The sequence below is a fragment of the Pinus tabuliformis genome, chromosome 2_2 (assembly GCF_031772625.1).
Source record: "Pinus tabuliformis cultivar Carrire ecotype Pingquan chromosome 2_2, CPIR1, whole genome shotgun sequence".
NCBI classification, from domain to species: domain Eukaryota; kingdom Viridiplantae; phylum Streptophyta; class Pinopsida; order Pinales; family Pinaceae; genus Pinus; species Pinus tabuliformis.
In genome coordinates, this window is record NC_142300.1 from 631,628,271 (window position 1) to 631,649,785 (window position 21,515).

At 40.2% G+C, this 21,515-nt stretch overlaps 1 long non-coding RNA gene across 3 annotated transcripts in view; it reads right to left on the bottom strand.

Moving 5' to 3' along the window:
• Positions 1 to 21,515, bottom strand: part of LOC149194213 (uncharacterized) — a 61,087-nt gene that overhangs the window by 26,782 nt on the left and 12,790 nt on the right. Inside the window, exon 3 of one of the 3 annotated variants that reach the window (XR_016255043.1) lies at positions 19,678 to 20,848. The exons of the other annotated variants lie outside the window; for them this stretch is intronic. This is a non-coding gene — a long non-coding RNA (uncharacterized LOC149194213). Of the gene's footprint in view, positions 1 to 19,677; positions 20,849 to 21,515 lie in introns of those variants that run through there. 3 annotated transcript variants of the gene reach the window in all.

Genomic DNA, 21,515 nt, shown 5'->3' on the forward strand with positions numbered 1-21,515 from the left:
ATCAAGATCTTTGCATCCAATTTTAGGCCTTTGACCATGAAGTACAGAAGCAGATAGTAAGAAATGGGGATGTGCGCTTTACTCAATCGTTGGGTGTATCTATATCAGAATCTCTGGAGGAATACAAAGAAAAAGAGTTGAATCAATTAAGAAATATTTTTCTGTCGATATGGCTTCAGTAAATACTGTTCAAGCCTTCATTTACAGGCTTCGCTGAGAAAAGGAGATGGTTGTAGTGACCTTGTCCTTTCTCTTTGATGATGTGATTGAACCTGAGTCGTACTTGAACCTGAGTTGTACTTGATGTCAAGCTTCCTCCACCCTTTTTTGACCATATCTTCAGGAAGATCAAAAGAAGTAGAAGTATTTCATAAAACTGGGAAAAGCTATGTGTCAGCTCCTCTTCATACAAAAATGGTCAAATGAATTAATACCTCCTCTTGCCCAATGATTATTGTCCATAAGGACTAACAACCAGTTGAAAAGATCTCAATGGGCAAGGTTTCTTTTAAATATTCAGAGGGAGCTATGATTCAGAGGGAGTTGATGTCTTCCTTAGCTTTAAGGAGATGTTGTTGATCCAAACATCTTGCAGGTGCTCTGAGGTACACTATCGAAATTGCTGAAGCACAGTATGATGAAAAGTAAGATGCTATAATTCATCTTATTTCATGAAAGATTGAAGTTTGGAAGCTTGTTTAGGTTGAATGCATAAAGTAGTAAGCCTGTCTTACTATGAAGCCATTTGAGTTAGCTCTTCAGTAAGCCACTTGGGCACACCTTTGTTTAGAGTGGGATTCAGAGAATCCAGTATTTCACATATTAACAACAGATACCACTTTACATGGTATTATGGCATGGATCTTATGATGAGCAGGCTGCCAGATGGACATTGTGCACTTTGGTAAGACAAGCTTAGGCTTGTGGTCTCCCTGAGTAAGAGGGAGTAAGTACAGTTAAATATTTTCTTCATCAAGATATGCAAGAAGCATAGGATTGCTAAGTACAATCTCTGCTGTAAATCAATGTCTGTAGAAAGATCTATATTCATCTATATGCTGTTGGGTAGAGCTATGAGGCTCTCATTAATGATCCGATTATCAATATCATCATCAAGATCTAATCTTGATCTTTCAAAAAGTAGCTTGGCACTATTCCCTATATGAAGGGATCCTTGGTTGAATATTGAGCTTTGGGAGCTCCTGGGGGCTTGGGGTACATTTAGAGCTACGAGCAACCATAGGGTGAGTGGTTCACCTTCCCCTATTGGTGCGTTGTGTACAGGGTGAGTGGTTCACCTTCCCCTATTGGTGCACTGTTTATAGGGTGAGTGGTTCACCTTCCCCTATTGGTGCGTTGTGTACAGGGTGAGTGGTTCACCTTCCCCTATTGGTGCATTGTTTATAGGGTGAGTGGTTCACCTTCCCCTGTGATACCCCATGATGGTTGACATGTGTGTAGGGTGAGTGGTTCACCTTCCCCTACGATTGCGAACACATGTATGTAGGGTGAGTGGTTCACCTTCCCCTACTATTGATGACATATGCATAGGATGAGTGGTTCACCTTCTCCTATGGCATACGAGCAAGATGAGAGGTTCACCTTCTCCTGCGGATGCCCCAGTAAGAGATGCATATAGGAATCTGTTGACATGTTAGTGGGATGTGGTTCATCCTTTCCCCACATGTAGGATGCTCATTCCCTACGATTGATGGTTGACATGTTGGTCGGATGTGGTTCATCCTTTCCCCATGTGTAGGATCCTTCCTACAATTGATTGTTGTGACTTGTGCTTGTAGGACGCAGTCCATCCTTTCCCTACTTTCGGTGATTTGCATACGTAGGATGTGGTTCATCCTTTCTCTACGTGTGATTGTGATGTTTGACTGTAGGATGTGGTTCATCCTTTCCCTACATGTGGTTGTAAGCAGGATGTGATACATTCTTTCCCTGCTATTGATTCAGTATCATCCTACCCATGTAGTCCAGGATTTGCATACGTATGATGTGGTTCATCCTTTCTCTATGTGTGATTGTGATGTTTGACTGTAGGATGTGGTTCATCCTTTCCCTACGTGTGGTTGTAAGCAGGATGTGATACATTCTTTCTCCGCTATTGATTCAGTATCCTCATACCCATGTAGTCCGGGACACATGGGAAGTACCTCTCATCTAGCCAATGAGTTGGGAAAAGAGGATAGGGACCATAGCACTACCAATGGATGCGTCATGTATTGTCGTATTGCCTATGTCTAGGATGAATGATTTCTTCAACTTGATCACTTGGGATCAAGTCCGATTGGAGTTCACCCCTTTGGTTATGTGGACTGACTTTTGTCAATGGAGAGTGGCAAGGTCTTGTGACTCACTCTCAATCAATTATTCTTCATTATTACATCATGGTTCACCAAAGCAGAGGCGGAGATGACAAAAATGATACATGACGACAGGATGGCATGATGATTGATGATGGATTGGCAAGTGGAATTCTCCCTAGTTGAGAGGGAGTGTTAAAATTGGAAACTAGGGCCAAATTCCACTTTGGACAACTCCTTTGGGAAATATTATTACAGTATTGCATTCCTCTTTTCGAGAGGACCAAAATCGATCTAAAGATCGTCAAATTTGGATAAGGAAAAGTGGGTTTTTGAATTTATGTTTCTCTCATGTAAATTATCAAGGTTGACCTCTTCCATATGTTAGCTCAATTAGCTCAAAAGTCATGTCTCTTCATCTCTGTAGAAATTTCACCTATAGAACAAACCGATATATGCAATGTCCTAAAGCATAATACTTGTTCTACTTCTACAAAACATTAAGCGGAAGCATAATCGAATTCATGAGCAACATCAAGTAGAAACATGCATAACTGATCAAGAGAAATAACCACACATAACACAAGATATATCCAGGGGAAAGCACCAGCATAAAACCCCAACCATGTATTATCAATGAGTGGAAATCCTCTTCACAATACAAAAAGAATTAGCTCTCAAGCTATTCAGTTCTCAATGAACTATGAAGATATGAAGATATGTCTCATGAACCAATGTTAAATTTGGACAACTAGGTCCAAACTCCATGTTCTGATGCTCAGATTAAGAGGCTAATATTTTTGTTGGATTCCTCTTTCTGAGAGGTGTAAAATCCATATAAAAATAGTCTTAATCCGATGAGCAGAACTTATATTTTGAATTTATTATTCTTAATAAATCATATGTGCAAAGGTCAGCCAGTTTTGTAATGTAGTCTCACATGCCCAACAGATGTGTCACACACCCTCATTGATGGATATATATATACAGGAAAAGTTGGAGAGAATTTGATCACAACACAACTCACATCTTCCTCTCTCATCCTAAAAGTACGAGCTACCTGGAGGACGAATTTCAGCCACACGTGGGAAGGACGAAGAGGATTTTTCTGTTGCTAGGGTTTCGCAGAAGTTTGACCAGCGTTGACTTTGGTCAACGCTTGGTCCAAACAAGCTGAAAACTTGTGGGAGGTTCGATTTTTGAAGGCCATACTACCTGGCACAAAAATCGAGGTCAAAGGGTTGACCGTTTTGCTGCTGCGTTGACTTTTAGCTTGCTGCCCCTGCATTGACTTTTCAGGACAGTGTTGACTTTTGTAGAACTGACTTGGGTTGACTCATCTACTGGTTGGAGGGTTGTTGTGACACATGCTGGGCTGGCTGACCAAAGGAGACTTTGCTGGTTGAAGCATCATGTTGACCGCCGAAACAAACACATACATTTTTCTTGTTTCTGATTTGTCTTCTATAAGATCTGCTTATATGTTCTATCTGCATTTTGCTTATCCACTTGTATGATTGCTGTGAGAAAAGTGAAATTGCTCTTAGCATAGAACATCTACAAAACTTTACATGGTATCAGAGCTGAGGTGAAGACAAACTCTATCTATAGCAATCATCATCGAAGGAAATGGATTCCTCTAAGCTTGAATTCAGGGAGAATGACAAGCTGACTGGAAGTGATGACTTCCATGCCTGGAAGATGTTATTAGATCTCAAATTAGAAGATCGTGATCTCCTAGATCATGTGACAGGGAAGATTCAAGAACCTCCATCAAATGCCTCTGCTGCAGTTAAACACAATTATAAGAAGGGAGAAATCAGAGCAAAACTGCTGATCAGGGAATCCATAAATAAGAGTCTGGTTGCCTACATATCTGAACTAGGCGCATCCAAGGAGATGTATGACAAACTGATACTTATGTTCCGAGTAAACAATGTGAACCAAGTGCTATTCCTCAAGAACAAGTTGAAGAATATGAAGAAGGGCCGAGACGAGTCTATTCAAACTTTCTTTATGAAGTTGACCGAAACCAGGAACAATCTGCTAGCTATTGGGGAGACAATAGCTGATCGTGAGATGGTTCTCACCGCACTTGGAGGACTTCCATATGAATGGCAAGTATTCACAACTACCATTCTCAACAATAATACCATCCCTAACTTTGATGAGCTTCTGTCTAGATGTATGCAAGAAGAAACAAGGATGAAGGAATTTGATAATGAAAGAAATGCTGCCTATGTTGCTCATTCCCGAAAGAAGAACTCTGGTGGTTCCAAGGACAAAGGAAGGACTAAGACTCAAAAGAAGGAGGGTAAATGTTTTACCTGCCATAGGACTGGACACTATGCTAGAGAATGCCCCTTCCAGAAGAATTCTCCCGATAGTGACGACAACAACAACAACCGAAGGAATGGGAATCAAAGAAATGACAAATCCAAAGGAAAGAGGAAGGCTCACTTTGAAGGAAACCATCCACCTTCTAAAAGGACCAGAAATACCAGGTATGAGGAGTCTAATGTTGTTGATAAAAGAAATGAGTATATTCTAATATCTGCTCTCTCAGCTGCATCTCCGCCCGACACTATGGATGTCTGGCTAATCGATAGTGGTGCCTCAAGACACATCACCGGATTCAAGGAAGCACTTTCTGACATGGTTGAAAGGGATACTAATCTAGAAATTATCCTTGGGGATAATGCCACTTATCCTGTGAAAGGGACCGGGACTGTGACCCTCCACTTGTCTCAAGGACAAGTCCTCCATCTACAAGATGTACTCTATGTACCCAAATTGAAGAAGAACCTTGTGTCTGTATCTGCCATGGAAGACAAAGGATTCAATGTAACTTTCTCTGATGGAAAGGTACTCATGTGGAAGAAGAGCTTCAAGGAAGCTATCTCAATTGGTTTTAGAGTTGGTACACTCTACCAGGTTGGAGGGAGTCCGTTGGGAGCTATGACTTGTGATACTATCCGTCAAACCGAACTATGGCACCGAAGATTTGGACACCTTCATTACAAGGCTCTTCCCGAAGCAAGGAAGGTGGTGACAGGGATGCCTGATTTTGGAAATAATCATAAAGGTGTATGTAAGGGCTGTGCTAAAGGAAAACATACAAGGGGACCTTTCCCCTCAAGTGTCACAAAGACATCTGAGATATTGCAACTGGTCCATTCTGATCTTTCCGGTATGTTGCCTGTAACATCCCTGGGGGGATGTTCTTACTATATGACATTTACTGATGACTTCTCTCGCAAAACTTGGATATACTTCTTGAAGAAGAAGGATGAGGCTTTCATGTGGTTCCGTACCTTCAAAGCCTTGGTGGAAAATATGACCGGAAAGAAGATCAAGATTTTGAGGACTGACAATGGCACTGAATATGAGTCAAATGAGTTCAAAGACTTTTGCAGAGAAGCTGGCATTAAGAGGGAGACTACCACTGCATATACTCCTGAGCAGAATGGTGTTGTTGAACGCAAGAATAGGACTATTGTGGAAGCTGCCCGTGCCATGCTATGTGACCAGGGTCTTCCAAAGTTTCTGTGGGGAGAAGCTGCAAATACTGCTGTGTACATTCAAAACCGATGCCCTCATTCCGCTTTGGACTCCAAAACTCCCGAAGAGGTTTTCTCTGGTAAGAAACCTGATGTCTCACATTTTAGAATTTTTGGATGTCCTGTCTATTTTCATGTGCCGAAAGAAAAGAGAAGTAAGTTGGATGCTACTGAGAAGAAAGGAATGTTTGTGGGCTACAGTGAGACTTCTAAGGCATATAGAGTCTATGTCCCTGGTCAAAGGGAAGTAGAGATAAGCCATGATGTCACTTTTGACGAAGATGCTTCCCTGAAGAAAGTAGTAGATCTTCCTAGATCTGAAGAAAACCATGAAGAAAGACCTGGAAATCTGGAAGAACCCCAGGATGAGACTATGCCTGATGTTGAAGGGCCAATGGACCCTATTGATCCTTCCCCTTCTCTAGGAAAGAGGCCATCATGGCTCAGGGACACCCTCGAAGATGCTGAGGGTCATGCTGCCCCAAGGGGAACATTCCGAGAAAGCAAGAAGCCGTGTAGATACCAAGGATATCTAGCTGCCATGAGTACTATTATACAATCTGAACCTGGATCTTTTGAAGAAGCCATCAAGCATCAAGTCTGGAAGGATGCTATGCATGAAGAATATGAGGCTATTATGAAGAATGATGTCTGGGATGTGGTCCCGAGACCGAAGGACAAATCTGTTGTCACCGCTAAATGGCTCTACAAGATTAAACATGGATCTGATGGGAGTGCTGAAAAGTTTAAGGCAAGATTTGTTGCCCGTGGCTTCTCTCAAAAGGAAGGAATTGACTATGACGATATATTTGCACCTGTGGCTCGATATACCACCATCCGATCCATCATAGCCCTTGCTGCTACGCAAGGATGGAGTCTTCATCAGATGGATGTCAAGACCGCTTTTCTGCATGGTGCAATAAAGGAAGAGGTGTATGTAGAACAACCTCTGGGATTTGAAGTTCAAGATCGAGACACTTATGTCTGCAGGTTGAAGAAAGCCCTCTATGGGTTAAAGCAAGCACCCAGAGCTTGGTATGAGAGGATGGATAGTTACTTGATGAAGCTGGGCTTCACTCGAAGCAATGCTGATCCAAACCTTTACTTTAAGGTTGAGGAAGGAAAGCCTCTCATTCTAGTGCTGTATGTGGACGACCTCTTCCTAACAGGTGATGACCCTCTCATTCATCAATGTAAGAGGGAGCTTGCTGCTGAGTTCGAGATGAAAGACCTAGGACTGATGCACTATTTCCTAGGCCTGGAGGTCTGGCAGAGACCTGGAGAGATTTTCCCTTCTCAAGGAAAGTATATTGTGAAGCTTTTGGAAAGATTTGGGATGGTGGACTGTAAGTCCGTGACGACACCAATGGAACTCAACTTTAAGAAGTTGAGTGGCAGCGCTGCAGGGCCTATCTTGGCCAATCCTACTGAGTATCGTCAACTCATAGGAGCTTTGATGTTCTTAGTGAACACCCGTCCGGACATATGTTTTGCAGTGAATACTTTGAGTCAACAGATGGTTGAGCCTCATCATTTTCACTGGGTTGGTGCCAAGAATCTTTTGAGATATCTTCGGGGCACGATAAACCATGGGCTGAGATACACTGCCGGGAGTGTGATACTCCGGGGATATACTGATGCTGATTGGGCTGGCAGTGTGGTGGATCGTAAGAGCACATCTGGATGTTGTTTCAATCTTGGTTCTGCTTCGATCTCATGGATGAGCAGGAAGCAGAAGTCGGTGGCTTTGAGCACCGCGGAGGCCGAATACATTGCTGCTAGTATGGCCTGTTGTGAAGCAGTTTGGTTGAGGAAGCTCTTTAGTGAGCTGTTCCAACATGTGCTAGATACCACTGTAATACTCTGTGATAATCAGAGTGGGATTCGTATGACTGAGAATCCTGTGTTCCACGACCGATCCAAGCATATTGATATCAGGTACCACTTTATCCGGGATATGGTACAGCGAGGCGCCGTAAGGCTCGATCATATAGGAACTGATGAGCAGGTCGCGGATATTCTCACTAAGCCCCTGGGGAAGGTCAAGTTCCTAACCTTCCGTGAGAGTCTTGGTGTCGTGGAAAGACCCTATGATGTGGGTCCTGTTGGACAATGAGCTCTGGGAGCTCTGAGGGGCTTTGGGGATAGCTTCTCGGAGCTATAAGCACTCATAATGCTTCTGCCCCACCCTTGTGATTATTGAGCTGGTTCGCCACTCATTTAATCTGTGCCCCGTATGCATCCTACCCATTGAGTTCAGGGCTCATGGGAAGTACCTCTCATTTGGCCAATGAGGTGTGGAAAAGCTAGAGACTATTAGCAAAGACTGATGGACGCATCAGAGATTGCCGTACTCTCTATCTAGGATGGCATGGTCCAACCACTTGATCTGAGATCAAGATTTGTGAGGTTTGGGACCTCTGGACTGATTATGTCAGTCGGGGAATGATGTCTTTGTGACTGACCCACTTCTGTTCTGAAATAAAGAAGCCAACAAAGCAAGTTTCGGCGGGATGACTCACGATGTTAATTGCACTAATAGATGGAGTTCTCCCTAGTTGAGAGGGAGTGTTAAATTTGGACAACTAGGTCCAAACTCCATGTTCTGATGCTCATATTAAGAGGCTAATATTTTTGTTGGATTCCTCTTTCTGAGAGGTGTAAAATCCATATAAAAATAGTCTTAATCCGATGAGCAGAACTTATATTTTGAATTTATTATTCTTAATAAATTATATGTGCAAAGGTCAGCCAGTTTTGTAATGTAGGCTCACATGCCCAACAGATGTGTCACACACCCTCATTGATGGATATATATATACAGGAAAAGTTGGAGAGAATTTGATCACAACACAACTCACATCTTCCTCTCTCATCCTAAAAGTACGAGCTACCTGGAGGACGAATTTCAGCCACACGTGGGAAGGACGAAGAGGATTTTTCTACTGCTAGGGTTTCTGCTGCTAGGGTTTCGCAGAAGTTTGACCAGCGTTGACTTTGGTCAACGCTTGGTCCAAACAAGCTGAAAACTTGTGGGAGGTTCGATTTTTGAAGGCCATACTACCTGGCACAAAAATCGAGGTCAAAGGGTTGACCGTTTTGCTGCTGCGTTGACTTTTAGCTTGCTGCCCCTGCGTTGACTTTTCAGGACAGCGTTGACTTTTGTAGAACTGACTTGGGTTGACTCATCTACTGGTTGGAGGGTTGTTGTGACACATGCTGGGCTGGCTGACCAAAGGAGACTTTGCTGGTTGAAGCATCCTGTTGACCGCCGAAACAAACACATACATTTTTCTTGTTTCTGATTTGTCTTCTGTAAGATCTGCTTATATGTTCTATCTGCATTTTGCTTATCCACTTGTATGATTGCTGTGAGAAAAGTGAAATTGCTCTTAGCATAGAACATCTACAAAACTTTACAACCAACCAAGCCTTGTATATAAAAGCTTTATCTATGGTCCAATCCCTATTTCCTTACGCATTTTGCTTAGGAAATAATAGCAAAAGCATATGCAGTTAATTCCAAACATACAAAGTTAACCAATGGTCCAACTACACAATCCTTGAGGACACTAGTTCCTCAACCATGCAAAAACTACTTACTAGAAATAGTCAAGCATCTGATTGTACACTGTCCCACATCTGATCTCAACTGGGTCTCTAATAGAACTGACATGCAACAGTTATCCATGAGTGAATTCTCAGTTATCTAAAATAATAGTTGTCACATGCATGCAAGCATTAACAAACTATATTTTATTATTTTAACAACTTGTTAAAATAATCTAACTGGACTTGACTAGTTAGAACTAAGTCAACTGATTCTCTCATTATAGAACTCATACTTATTTCCTCAATCAGTGGAGGAAATTAAGGATAAATTCCTCAATCAACGAGACAACTCATGTGCATGCTCACAAAGACTTCAAATTCAAATTTCCTTAACTAATTAACTCAACTGAATTAATTAATTAATATTTCCAACTGCTGTTAAGACCAAAATTAATTTCACTTCTTATAGATAGACTAGGGACTGTTATAAATAGGAAGAGACCCAGAAATGTTATTTTTAGAACTTTCTATTTTAGCAATTTCACCTCTCACCCAATGTGGCCAATGACCTCACTGGCCAAACTGCTATTTTTAGACATGTTATTTTTAAAAAGTCTATTTTTAACACATTCTAAATTTAACATTTCTTGTTGCACATTTTTCAACACTCCCTCTCAACAAGAAAGGCTTTCTCTCGAACCCGATCCTGTAACTTTGGAATGTTCTGCATGCAACACATCTACCCGGTCCACTTGCTCCAACAACACTTGGAACAAAAACACGCCCAACTGACCACTCTGTTGGGCTCGGAACATACTCTAATGTTGAAGCTCTACCTACTGCTGAAGAGTGCTCCCTCTCTGACATCTGTGCTACTGCAACATCTCCATGCATCTCGCACCATTGCACACCTCTCTGTGCCACCTAGCACTGTTCAAAACACTTGTGCCTCTCGCATTGCTGCAGCCTGCTAACTATGCGTTGTCTTGGGATTTCCTGCACTGTCGCTCTCTCTGCCACTCCATCCACATCTGTCTCTACCCAATCAGTCAGTTCCTGATACTCAACATCGAGGCTCCTGTAGCGAGGTCTCATCCAAGAGGTTGGGTACCTCAAGGATCTTGCCCCACCTCCTTGGGACAATCACTCCACATCACCCCACCTCCTACCTGGAGGTATGGCTACATGTGATCCTTCAGCCCACTTGGCTCGAAGTTTCCCCCTACTGGAGGTCTCTACATGAGTAGATGTCTCTACTCGATCTCCACTCAGCTTTCCCTGTTGTGGCTACTCCACAACCTCCTGAAGCTGTTGTACCAATCGTGGCTCCTCCACAATCATCTTAAACTTCTTCTGGCTCTGCATGTTGAGAGGTAATATACCCTCCCTCTCAACCACCAAGTCTCCATCAGTTGCCTTATTGCTCAAGGCTTTGCATGCATCTTGAACCTCAAGAGCATACAAGTTCTTGACCCGTGAACCAATCTGCTTCACCTGTCTAGTGATGATGTGTCTAAGGAAAACCTTTCCCTTACTGAAGACTACAACATAGCCTTTGTCTTCCAGCATCGCGATCGACACCAAGTTTCTCTTCAATCCTAGTACATACTTGACATCGGTCAAGGTAAGGCGAGATCCATGCTCCCTCTAAATAACTGTGCCTACACCTGAGACACTATACTTCTCATCATTACCCATCACTATGAGTATCTAGAGATCTTTCTCCTCCAAAGTACTAAACAAACTATTGTCGCCGGTCATGTGGAAAGAAGCTCCACTTTCAAGAAACCAACCACTTCCCACCATGGATGAAACCATGCATGCGAAGAGTGTGAAATCCAACTCAAACTGTGAAGTAAGTGCCTCACCTTCAGATCCTTCCCCGGATCCCTTCTTGGATTTCCTCCGTGGACAATTTGCAGCATAATGGCCCACCTCATGACAACGAAAGCATCGCACTTTCGATTTGTCAACCTTCTTCCCATCATTGGAAGAACTGGATTCAGAAAGAGAAACCTTCTCCTTCCCTTCTTCACCTTACTCGCTAAGGCATAGTTCTCCTCATCATGCATGGATTAAGAATTGTCTCTGGTGCTCCGTCTGATCTCCTCCTACATCAAATCCGACCATAGTCGTTCCCAATCTGGCAGTTTCTCCCTTCCATTCATCGAGTCCTGGTAGCTATGCCAGCTCTTAGGAAGGCCAAGGAGTGTTAGACTCACCATATCCTCATCTGATGTCACGACCCCTACACTTGCAAGCTCATCCCTGCATGTGATGAGCATGGTCAGATACATAGAGATCGCCTCATCCCTTTCACACTTGATCTTTCAAAGTTTGTCCTTCAGTGCCAGCGTCCTCTGATCACTGCTATTCTGATATAAATCTTTCAATGTTTTCCACATTGGATGCGGAGTCTCCTTCCCATGGAGGCTTGAGACAATGTGATCTCACACTTCCTCCAAGAGAATTCTCCTAGCTCTAGCCACACACTTCCTCCATTTCACCTGCTCAGTCTTGTCAGTAGGCTTAATAATTTCTTGATTAATGAAATCCTTAAGGCCATTATCTTCCAAAACTGCCTCCATGCAATCCTTCCAAGCTATATAGTTTGAGTTGCCATCAAGAGCATACTCAAGCCTCAAACCATAGAACGCCATTGATGAAATAGATTGATAAGAACTTGAGATCTATATCCCGAATAATAAACTTCGAATTTCTCCTGTTAGTATATTGTTCTTGCTTAATCACCAATGCTCTGATACCATGTAGAATTTTGTAGAATTTTTCTACAAATCAGCTAGCTCTGATACTATGTAGAAATTTCACTTGTAGAACAAACCGATATATGCAATGTCCTAAAGCATAATACTTGTTCTACTTCTACAAAACATTAAGCGGAAGCATAATCGAATTCATGAGCAACATCAAGTAGAAACATGCATAACTGATCAAGAGAAATAATCACACATAACACAAGATATAACCAGGGGAAAGCACCAGCATAAAACCCCATCCATGTATTATCAATGAGTGGAAATCCTCTTCACAATACAAAAAGAATTAGCTCTCAAGCTATTCAGTTCTCAATGAACTATGAAGATATGAAGATATGTCTCATGAACCAACCAAGCCTTGTATATAAAGGCTTTACCTATGGTCCAATCCCTATTTCCTTGCACAGTTTGCTTAGGAAATAATAACAAAAGCATATGCAATTAATTCCAAACATACAAAGTTAACCAATGGTCCAACTACACAATCCTTGAGGACACTAGTTCCTCAACCATGCAAAAACTACTTACTAGAAATAGTCAAGCATCTGACAGTACACTGTCCCACAGCTGATCTCAACTACGTCTCTGACAGAACTGACATGCAACAGTTATCCATGAGTGAATTCTCAGTTATCTAAAATAATAGTTGTCACATGCATGCAAGCATTAACAAGCTATATTTTATTATTTTAACTTGTTAAAATAATCTAACTAGACTTGACTAGTTAGAACTAAGTCAACTGATTCTCTCATTATAGAACTCATACTTATTCCCTCAATCAGTGGAGGAAACTAAGGATAAATTCCTTAATCAGTGGGACAACTCATGTGCATGCTCACAAAGACTTCAAATTCGAATTTCCTTAACTAATTAACTCAACTGAATTAATTAATTAATATTTCCAACTGTTGTTAAGACCAAAATTAATTTTACTTCTTATAGATAGACTAGGGACTGCTATAAATAGGAAGGGACCTAGAAATGCTATTTTTAGAACTTTCTATTTTAGCAGTTTCACCTCTCACCCAATGTGGCCAATGACCTCACTGGCCAAACTGCTATTTTTAGACATGCTATTTTTAGAAGCTCTATTTTTAGCACATTCTAAATTTAACATTTCTTGTTGCACATTTTTCAACAATCTCCACCGAATTGTATATATAGAAGAGCCTTCTCCCTCATTTTGAGATCATCAAAGGGCTTGGATCTATGTCTGAGGCAGCCGACATCTTCAAGGAGGTCGAAGGATGGTCTGTTTCTGGGTTAATTTCTGCTCTAGGGGCAAGACTCTCTCTGATGGACAGCAGCAAGCCTTGACAAGTTTGTATGGGCTATTTTACTATTACAGATTCATGTTAAGGAGAAGAGTGAAAAGCCGAGTTAGTTTCTAGGCTTGTTTGTGGATAATATGAAGGAGAAGCCCTCTCCTTATGAGGCCACATCACTATCCTATTATTTGAGAAAGGACCATTGTATATATAGCCCAAGTAAAGGAGGTTGAGATGCCTTACATTATCAAAGACCAACCCTAATGGAAGCTCCTTGCATCTTAAGCTCAGTTGCAGTTATGAAGAAGTGTTTTGGATGGATGAAAATGAACCTTATGCGGCCTAACCAGTCTCAGTATTTTGTATGGATGACAGTATGCAGCCCCAACCAGAATCAGTGTTTTGGATGGATGACAGTATGCAGCCCTAACCAGACTTAACCTTTTCAGTTGTATCCAATTCATGTTGAGATTACAGTCTTGAGTAGATCACTCATTGTTTAAGGGTTGTAATGTCTAGATCTTCATATTGACAAGTCAGTATTGACTTTAAATCATTGTACTTTATCTCTCTCTCTCTCTCTTCTAAACATTTGATGATCTATAATAAGAATAATTGATCAAGGGTTTTCCCCATCTTGGGGTTTTTCGTTGGCGTAAGCCATATCTTGTGTACTCTTGTCTTGGCTTGTCTTCTATGTTCTTTCTTGAGTTACAGTGAATCTTATGTAATTGTTAATGAAAAATGGGCTATATGAATCTTTGAAGTAGTTGTATCATAATAAGGACATGTTAACTCAAAATTAACACATTCACACTACAGATTTGTCATGACATCACGTTATAGTTGCATCACAGTTTGGCTCTATCCTGTTGAGAAATCTAGGGCATCAAGTATTAGGTGATTTCTCTTCTTAGATAACTGCTTGTGAATGCTTTTTACTTCTTATATTAGGATCTTCTTTTACTTATGTTATTATAGTGTTCTTCTTCATCAAACAGCTACCAATGCATAAACATAAAGAGACAAGAGACACAGAATGTAGGCTATCATCCAGGGCCAAAACCTCTCACTCTTTGAGAGGAAAACCCAAACAAATTCTTCTTCTTATAGAGATTCCAATTGACGAATACCAAGACCAAGACCCTTGACCTATTTGCCTCTCCAAGACCAAGACACAAGTTCCCTTCCATTGCTCTTTGTTCCCAAGTCAATACTAGTCAAACTTCTGCTTCTTCCTTCTTTTCGGCTACCCTTCAATCTCGACTTCCTTCTGCTTCAGACCTGCACTGCATTTCAACCCTAATTGCAACATGTGATAAGTATGATAACTAACTTCTACACCTTACCATCACTTCGCTTGGAGGGGAGACTTCCTCACATACTTCGGCTTGATAAGTTCAGCTTCTTAAGTGACCTTCCCAACCTTTAATCCTTCAGCAATACCCTCGATTACTTCTGCAACAGAAGTTTCCTCTTTACTTCGCACATGTGACAAGATAGAGCCCAAAACATATCTAAAATTGGTTCGATCTTCTTCTTCTTTTACTTGTTGGTTATAGGTTGCCTTCCTTGACCCTTTCGTTGATCTTCACGGCACTTATGAACTTCAGAGCTTCACCGAAATTTTTACTATGAAATGTGGACAGGCTGCCCTATTTATAGTTGTTACATCCTCATAATAAGCCAAATTTTCATCCAGCTAGGTCGTGTCATTTGGAGAGATAATATTATTCCTTTTGAAGCTGACTTGAAGGAAGATACTCGTGTTTGTCTTGGAGGGCTATTTATACTTATCTAATGACTCATACAAAATGTAATATGCCCAAGAAGGGTCATTCATACATGACATAGACTCAAATTGACTTTTATGACTAGAGGACAAATCCTAAAGGCTCTTAATAGGAGCCATCACTAAAAATAAAATTCCTTTCGCATGAAACCCGTGAGACAAGCATTACAATAATAATTTTATTTTTCTTCTTTTCATCAATTACATAAAATCACACATGTCATTATGAAGACTGAACCTAGTTACACTTTTCAACATATCCATGGTTTGACATTCATCACTCTCTGTTTGGCTCAACACATACGTACGCATGGCATAGATCATATGGTCTCTTTTGGCACATAAGAAATGGTATATGGCATTTACGTATTGGATCTCAATTATCTTAATGATAATGGCACTAATCTATTACATAGTCTCTCTGAGTTATGAATCAGCAGTATAATATATGCATGGAACAGTAAGGGTTTGTAGTTCAATTAGTAGGTTAGTGGCATTATTACCTTTACAGTTCACTAACATCATGTATCAGTTTTCGTATGGCATAGTGTGCAAAGCATATGACATTGTATTAATGTATCGGTATGACCTCAATGATGGGCAGTATTATGACATATAATGGCTTCATGTATATATTATAGTCTTACAACGTTTCTAAAACATATGCAGAAACCTCAAGTGAAACCCTAATGACAATAAAACCTTACAGTAATCTAATGACCTATCTTCTTGATGACAGTATTGTTATGTTTGTAATGAAGATATTGCCCCGACATGATTGCAACACTCTTGATTTATCGAATGTCAGTTCACAAACAAAGTCATGAACTGACTTGGGTAGGCCCTAGATGGTCTGTCGTAAAGATGTATTTCTCCATGGATGTACTTTGTATCTCAGCTGAACAATTGATGAAATCTAATAGAAGAAGAAGAATTGAATTCCAGGTTTTCCCCCTTGTGGGGTTTTGCTATGGGCTTTGACCAATCCTAGTGTCTTTATGTGTGCTTTCCTTTCTTCTGTTGTTACTTTATGTTCCGTTGCATTGTTGTTGATATTGTTCTTTCTACATAATTGCACATGATGTAATGATGTTACAATATTGTGGGGTGAATTTAAAGTATAAATGATGTAATGCAATTATAAAAGCAAAGAACAATATAGCCCTAAGGAAAATTAACATGGAATCAGAGTTGGGCTGAAGAAATTATTTAAGATCACCCCTATGGATTTCTAGATCAAGCAATGGAAGCAAGTAAAGATGGTGGAGACCTAAAAGAATGCTAGGGTTTGAAGGAAACCCTAGGCATCCATGTTAGGGTTTGATGGATAGCATAAGATTGGGTTTGGAAGAAACCCTGAAGCATGGCTAGGAGATGTTGAAGGCTTGAAGTCTTGAAACCCTAACTTGATAAGTAAAGCACCTATGCCAGATTCAATATAATTCTAGATTCATTCCAAGAGATAGTATGTTTGAATTAGTTGTTGATAGATCTCCTCTGTTGATGTTTGTTGATGACATGTGGCACCTCATGATTAAGAAAGGACTTGAAACAGTGATTCTGTGAATGGTTGCATTTCTTTTGTAGACTCTTGGTGATAGAATAAATAGGGAGATGATCTCTTCCTTCATCCCTCGTTAAAGATAAGAACCTTCTAGACATATTTCTTTATGGCATTGCCCTTGTTTTAAGTTTATCGTTTTGATTATTGCTTAGCGTTCCTGCATAGTTGAGTATTTTAGTACCTCTAACTTCCTGATGAAGTGGTGATAAGCACATCCTTCTTAAGGATCATTTGGATACTAAGTGGTGAAGGAAAAGAGAAATAGTACAAGTAGTACTAGAAGAAGTGCAGAAAAACTAATATAAAATAATAATAATAAACTATAGTAGATATGCAAGTTGACAAAGTAGTTATAGTATGCATGTGTTACAACTGCATATGGCAAACAAGTACTACAAATTTTTCAAAAGTGCTTCCCTGTGGTGATTCTTCTTCTTTGGATTCAAAAGTGTTCAGAGGAAGATGAGCAGAGATGACGACGAGACATTTGAAATAGGAAGAGCAGCAGAGAAAATGAGATGGTTATGATCCTTGCTTGGTAAGTGGTATCCCGCTTATTGCTCGATATAGGGTGGTAGCCGGATGCTCCCCTATATGACATGACTTGGGGTGAGAGTGTCCAATAAGACCTTCCTCATTGTCGTAGACATGAGGTGAGAGTGTCCCATAGGACTTTCCTTATTGTCATTAGATTTCGAGTGGTAGCATTGGCTCCCCGATGACAAGTTTCCCGAGTTGTAGCATTTGGCTCCCCATTGGCAGATATTTTGGGTTGAGTTGGGATCCCCAATGTGGTTCCAAATTAAGCAGGGTTCTTTGATGTTGTTCCGGATTGAGCTAAGTTCTTCGATGTTGTTGTGGGTTTAGTTGGGCTCCCCTATGATGTCAGATTCTTCTTCTTCTTTAGATCGAGATTGTTCAACGGATGATCAAAGGAAAAGATGTGATGAGATGGATATTTTGTTAATATAGTTGAGATGGAAGTCATGTGATTTGACCTAGAGATTAGTAGGGTTTGAGAATTGATCTTCCCTACCACTGATTGTGCATTATTCTTCTATGAGAATGTAGCTACCTACCCTTATTATATTGTGACACATCATCCAAGATAAGGATATTGGAAATTCCTCCCTAGCTGAGAGGGAGAGTTAATTTTGGGTAGCTAGGGAGAAATTCTCTAGCTCCCCCTCCTAATCGAGCAAGTAAAAGAAAATGGAAATATATATATATATATATAGATATATCTGAGAGGGAGAGTTAATTTTGGGTAGCTAGGGAGAAATTCTCTAGCTCCCCCTCCTAATCGAGCAAGTAAAAGAAAATGGATATATATATATATTAAAAGGGATTTATTATTATCACTCATCCAGTCAACTTTAATCTTTGGAGGGAAAAGTGTTTAATAAAATTTAAATTTTAAAATTCATTTCAAGTCAGCTTGATTGGAATAGAAAGACGCCTCAAAGTATATAAATAAGAATCCCTTCTCTAAGTGAGCATCATACAACTCAATTTTAGTCTTTTGAATAAATCGCACTTGGTCAACGATGTTTTTCATCGTTCGTATTATTTGGTTACTGCAGCACGTATGATTATCTGAGGCTTGCGGATTCCTATGGATGGAATGTTGAGAAATCTAGAGGCAGATGGATTAGGTGATTTCTCTTACTTTGATAACTGCTTGTGATGCATTTTTACTTAACTTGATTAGCTTCTTTCACTTGATTATTATTAGTGGTTTCTATCATCAAACAACTACCAAACAATGAAGAACAATGAGACAATAGGACACAAGATATAGGCTATTAGCTAGGGCAAAACCTCTCCTCTTGAGAGGAAAAACCACAAGAACTCTTCTCTTCTTATAGAACTTCAAATGACGAATTCCAAGACCTAGGACCCTTGTCAAAGTCCCCTCTAAGACCAAGTCAATCCTTCCTCCTTGATGAGCTTTCCTTTTCTCTAGCAACTTCGACCCCAGCAACCTCCGCAACTTCGACCCCCAACAATTTCTTTAGCAACTTCAAACCCCATCAAATTCTTCTGCAACTTCGACCGCTGGCAGTTTCTTCTGCAGAAACCCTAGCTCTTGCACATGTGGAGAAGATGGTGATTTTTTCCTCTTTGTTTCTTCACTTGAGTTGGTTCTTCCTTCTATGGAACTTGACTTGCAACATATACCTTAACTCGACTTCTTGTAGCAAGTCTGCAATTCGTTCTAGCTACTGCAATGGGTGCCCTAATTCTCTTGCACGTGTGAAGGATATTAGCCCAAAAACAATCCCAAAACTTCGCTTTCTCCTTTTCCTTCTTTGTTAGGATTAGACTTCCATTTTCATCCTTTTCTCTTCTTAGATCGAACTTCTTGAGAGCTGACTAGATGACATTCAAATGAGGTTGGAGTCTTCTTAGATATAGCCTTCTTTCTAGGTCGAATTGCTACCTTTAGGCCGACTTGTCCACTCATGAAGACCGACTTGTTCTTTTGATGATGAAAAGTGATGATGACAAGGTCTTGGAGGGTCTATTTGACACTTCTGACTTTACATAAATTTTCTTTCCAAGATGTAACATGCCCAAAAGGGTCTTCCATACATGACAATGACTCAATTGACTTGTAGACTCAATCACAAGCCCTAGAAGCACTCAATGGGAACTTGACCTATAAATAAATTTTCCTTGCGCATGAAACCTATGCCTCAAGAATGACAATAATAAAATTATTTTTCTGCACATCAAATACATAAAATCATGATTACATATGTCATTATGAAGACGGAACTTAGTTTACATATTTCAACATGGAAGTCATTTTATGTGGATTGCATAACTCCTTCCAGTGGCCCGTATCGCAATCAATTGCTTGCTTCTTGTGTGACTTGCTCTATAGATACTATGGCTCGTTCAATAGATCACAGCATCGCATATATAATGCAGAAATATGGTTCGTCTATAATTCAACGGTGAATGGTCATCACTTTGTGAAATGGGCAACGCACAATCTCTTATATGGGTCACACACAATCTTTTTATATGGACAAAGCTCAGTCTTTCATACAGGCACTGCACATATATATGGCACATCACATACAGTCTTATGTATGACAGGCACCACACATGTATCTTGGCATCGCTTAAAACTTTTGTCTTGGCATCGCATTTATATTATAGGTCCCGGCATCCCATTTATATTACAGGTTCTGGCATTGCATTCACACTGCAGTTTTGTCATGACACCACGTTATAGTCACATCACAATTTGGCTCTATCCATGGTTTGACATTCATCGCTCTCGGTTTGGCTCAAAACAAAACATATGTACGCATGGCATAGATCGTATGGTTTTTTTTGGCACAGAAGAAATGGTATACGGCATTTACGTATTGGATCTCAATTGTCTTAATGATAAGGGCACTAATCTATTACATAGTCTCTTTGAGTTATGAATCAGCAGTATAATATATGCATGGAACAGTTAGGGTTTGCAGTTCAGTTTGCAGGTCAGTGGCATTATTACCTTTACAGTTCACTGACATCATGTATCAGTTTTGGTATGGCATGTGCAAAGCATATGACATTGTATTCATGTATCGGTAAGGCCTCAACGATGGGCAGTATTATGACATTGAATGGCTTCATGTATATGTTATAATCTTACAACATTTCTGAGACATATGCAGAAACCTCAAGTGAAACCTTAATGACAATACAACCTGACAATGATCTAATGACCTATCTTCATGATGACAGTATTGCTATGTCTGTAATGATGATATTGCCCTTACATGGTGATTGCAGCACTCTTGGTCTGTTGTAAAGATGTATTTCTCCACCGATGTACTTTGTATCTCAGCTGAACAATTGATGAAATCTAATAGAAGAAGAAGAATTGAATTCTGGGATTTCCCCCTTGTGGGGTTTTACCCTGGTCTGCAACCAATCCTGGTGTCTCTATGTGTACTTTCTTTTCTTCTGTTGTTACTTTATGTTCCACTGCATTGTTGTTGATATTGTTCTTTCTACATAATTTCACATGATGTAATGATGTTATAAAACTGTGGGGTAAATTTAATGTATAAATGACGTAATGCAATTATCAAAGCAAAGAACAATATAGCCCCAAGGAAAATTAACATCATGTGTTAGTTCGCAGGTTGTTTCTCAGTTCAGTAAAAGATGGCGTGTGCAGTTGCATGTGTTAACTTTATTTTTATTTGGCAGTTTTCTAATTATTAGCTCAAGTATAAGTTTAGTTAGTTAGATTCAGTCTAGTAGGTAGGGTGCATGCTTACATGCCTCAGATCATCTAGAGTTGAGGCATTGTTGTGCATGTGTCCAAATTCATTGTACCTACTCTTCTTCTCAATCTGTAAGAAAGAAGGTAGGGATGTAGGTTTATTCTTCAGTTTTTTAATGGAAAACATTGAATTTAGTTTGTTGTTGTTTTCCTGTAGCAGATTTCATTGCAGAATAATGAGCAAGTTGTTTTCCAGTAGCAGATTTCATTGCAGAATAATGAGCAAGCAATAACAAGTCTTCACAGTCGATCTACTGAGTTCTTGTGTTCTTTTACTTTTAACAATGATTTAGCAAGCATTCTGCAATTATATTTTTCTTCCTGCTTAAGAACAGTAGAGAGGTTTGAGACAAACCCATGAGTTCCTTCTCTAAGATTTTTGCAGTATA